The sequence below is a fragment of the Engraulis encrasicolus genome, chromosome 1, assembly GCF_034702125.1.
Source record: "Engraulis encrasicolus isolate BLACKSEA-1 chromosome 1, IST_EnEncr_1.0, whole genome shotgun sequence".
NCBI lineage: Eukaryota > Metazoa > Chordata > Actinopteri > Clupeiformes > Engraulidae > Engraulis > Engraulis encrasicolus.
In genome coordinates, this window is record NC_085857.1 from 13,149,121 (window position 1) to 13,153,613 (window position 4,493).

The window sequence follows — 4,493 nt, forward strand, 5'->3', positions numbered from 1 at the left end:
TCCTCTCCCTCTTCTTCTCTTTCTGTGGCGTTTGGTGGCGGCTTGAATGAGATGAGCGCTACCGCCATCTACAGCGAGCGCTAAGGAGACTCCATTCATTCTCAACGTCCGCTGGTCTCCTAAGCGGGCGTTCACCTGAAGTCGCATGGACCCGGGAAAACGTTGTCCAACAGTCTCTGCTTCAGCTACCGGCCAATGTGTTTAATGTGCTGACAGTACGTGATGACATGCTGTCAGCAAGTAGATATCAACTCTGACCCCTGCTAATGGTATTGCTTTTATCACCGGTGACATTCAACATATCTATAAACTCAATGCACTTGGTGATGTGTTTTTCTCACCAGTACCATTGAACACCAGTACGGCTGTACCAAAACCAAAGACTGGCCCCTGATTCTGGCCACTGGCTCTCATGATGACGAGTTTTGCCATTCACTAGCTTTCTTTAAAAAAAAAAAAAAACGGGGCTATTTATGCCTTTATGCTTTTATTTATTTATCGTGACAGGACAGTTACAGAGGGACAGGAAATCAGGGAATGAGCGGGAAGAGAGACGGGGAAGGTTGGACAAATGACCTCGGGCCAGAATCGAACCCGGGTCGCCGGTGTAGCAGCCGAGTGCCCAGCCGACTGAGCCCCGGCTGGGCCGCTCAATAGCTTTCCATCCTCATTGGCACACCAGCAAATATGATAGTCTCTTTTACGGGACTCTTACTTTCTCTGCATGACACAGATTTTTTTTAAAATTGAATATTGAACCGTACAACTTAGTAAACATTTGAACAATGATGGACTGCACCCCCCCCCCACACACACACACACATACCCACCCACCCACACATACACACACCCACACACACACACACACACACACACACACACACCCAAACACACACACACACACACACACACACACACACACACACACACACACACACACACACACACACACACACACACACACACACACAATATGTCCAAAATACAATAATACAACCACCCTCCCATTCCCTTTAATTCTACTATAGTATATATCCAGTACTTAGCACACAGAAGGAACAAAAGCTTCAACAAAGCTCCAACAGATGTCTTATGTGAGTGAGTGTAATTCTGCCTGCCTCTGTTGTTTGTAGCCTATTTTTAGCTATGGTGGATCCCAAATCGTAGTCGAGTGCGTGGGTGGACGAGTGAGTGAGTCCTATTTTAATCTCTTTTATTTGCACAGATTTAGAAGAAGATGAAGAAAAAAAAAAGAAATAATGCCTTGGTAAGCACTCTCTCTTGGTAAGCGAGAAAAGAGAGAAGTTGCATCATCATCCACGCATTGCATCATTATTTCTTTATATCTCTTTATCCTTCTCTGCTATTGTCTCTGCACAGTGGTGTAGTCTACGTAGAACGCGGGTATACGGAGTATACCCACTTCTAAATTTCAGGGATTTCAGTATACCCACTTAAAATTGATTGATTCATTAGTTTGAATAAATAGCATTTTTTGAACAAATATATACAGTATACCCATTCAAAAAATGTTCAAATATACAGTACACCCACCATAAAAAAGTAGACTACACCACTGTCTCTGCATTATGTAGAGTGCACATACAAACAGAGTGTTTATTCAACGCAGAATACACTGGGACCCATTACACTCTAGACTAGTGTTTCTTAACGGGGACGAGGTAGGCTACAATCCCCCAGGGGAAGAATACAGCTGAGTGGGGGCTTTGCTTAGTTGCCATTGGGGGGGCATTAGTCCATTTCATTTTGTAATATTGAGGGGCGTTGTCAGTCTTATGATGATGTCAAGGGGGCGTTTGGAGGCTTGTGGTGAGGCCAAGGGGGCATTTCTTCAAAAAAGGTTGAGAACCACTGCTCTAGACAAATTTAAATCGACTCTCTATGTGTCCAATTAACACTGCATTTAAAAAAAAAATTAAACTGTGTACTATACGACTATAGCTGTAGTGGGTATGGCTTAACGCATTAACAGCACTAAAAGAAGTAAAGCAATAAAGAGTGGACATGATAGAATGGCCGATGATCTCTGGATGTAAACATTATGTAAAATGCTATGGCCAAGCGTTTCAGACCAATGCCCTAGCTATATATAGGCTATATGCTGTGAAATGTCATTTAAGGATATCTAAAGAACATTACATTACATTACATTGCACTTAGATGCCCTTTAATTGGTTCTCTTTTATTTGTCCTCTTATTTAATTGTTTGCACCAGGATTCATGTTTTTATATGCTGAAAATATACATTTTGTGTGTGCTTGTCACTGGAGCAGAACGCTTTTATGGAACATTTACCTACATCCTATAAGTGTATTCTACAATGAATGTACTATCTAAGGAAATATATTGCATTTTGTCCTTACGAGAAACTGAGAGGAGCATTTATTAATTGGCATACCATGTGTGCACCTTCATGTCTTTGTTACATTACATCACTTTACACTTACACTTTTATCCCAAGCAACCAATTATTATTGCCCTATTATTAAAAAGAACACAAAGGGGATTTAAGTGTGCAGACATTTTTCTTTCAATTTTATCCCACGCAACCAAAAAAACTTTTTTGAACTAACAAATCCTTGGCCTCATCATGAGTCTGCCAATTAGGGCCTTAGTATTAAAATGTAAAAACAGGCTAATGCCCTCTCTGGCTCTCTCTCGCCCTCTCTCTCTCTGTCTCACACACACACAGTGTGTGAGCACACACACACACCGACACACACCGAGCACACGTACGCACACGCACGCACACACACACACACAATACATGCACTCTCTCTCTTTCTCTCTCTCTCTCACACACACACAAACACACATGAACGCACGCACGCACGCACGCACGCACGCACGCACGCACGCACAAGCCCTTGGCCTGGAACAACAGGTCCTCACTAGCCAAGTAAACTAGCCTGCTTGTGGGTCTAGCCTCAGACAACGCCCCAGGCCCTGAAACTGGCGGACCAGTCACAACACAGAAGATTTGTTTTGAATCTTTGGATGGAATGCAGACAGTTTTGACCAATCGCTGTGTTTCTATCATCTGAAGTCGCCACCCAGATAGTCTTTCACAGCGGCCCTGTGTAGGCTACATATGGGTCATCTACTGCAGTCAGTGCATTAGAATGAATACCACAGCAGCAGCAGCAGCACGCACACATGCACGCACGCACGCACGCACGCACGCACGCACGCACGCACGCACGCAGGCACGCACACACACACGCACGCATGCACACAGCAGCAGCAGCAGCAGCAGAGGCTTCAAATCCCCATGTAAGAAGCTTACATTGAGCAGAGCAGAGGCCCGGAGTTTTGTATTTATTTATTTATTTATTTATTTATTTATTTGTGTCATTTCACTGTTTGGCCAGAGAGGCATGGAGACATTCAAAAAGAAAATACAAAAAAAAGAAAGAAAGAAAGAAAGAAAGAAAGAAAGAAAGAAAGAAAGAAAGAAAGAAAGAAAGAAAGAAAAATATCTGTGGTCAAGAACATAACTATGACTAATTTGAACAAGTCACTCACTCAGTCAATCAATCAATCAATCAATCAATCAATCAATCAATCAATCAAACAATCAATCAATCGATCAAACCAACAGACAGATATTATTGAAAGCTGTCCAATTGGGAATACACAAACGTAGTGCAAGACAGAGCAATCGTAACTATTGTGCAATGGATTTGTAGGTTTTTCTGAAACATTATATTTCTGTTTTATCTCTGTCTTTGTGCTGAAATTACCAATATGCCCATTCTCTTCACTGAAATACAGTACAGCACATGGAAATACGGGGTCTTCTCTGATGTGTGTTGCAATGGCGCACAAAGTCCGCTAGGTGGAAATGTTGCACTGACGTGATTGCCAGATTGCAAAAATGCCACCAGCCGAAAATAAATGAATGAATGTTTTTTCTTTCCAAACGACATTTCATACCTTTAAGGTATGCTATTGCTGTGCTTTCAAATGGCATTTCCATTGCTTAGCCCATAATGCAATAGAGTTTGAGTGTGTGTGTGTGTGTGTGTGTGTGTGTGTGTGTGTGTGTGTGTGTGTGTGTGTGTGTGTGTGTGTGTGTGTGTGTGTGTGTGTGTGTGTGTGTGTGTGTGTGTGTGTGTGTGTGTGTGTGTGAGATAGGTCCTACTTTATTTTCTAACGAATAAGAAGAATCGGATTTGAACAAATTATAAGCTTAGATTTGAATTTCCAATGGATACAGAAATGCGTGTGGTTAATAAACAATAGGGCTTACACAGTCATTAAAATATTTATTTGTTAAAATGTCATCAGTCTTTTTAACAACTGTCCAATACGATGGTGGTGACCACATTGTTTATTCAGACACATTTATTATGTATAACCTAGCAGCGCACTATAGGCTATGGTTCACTTTGGTTGGATGGGTTGCTAATGCACGGAAGTAGCCTTTACCCACCCAGAGCTTCAAGCGTGTCCAGAATGGGTATATTTTA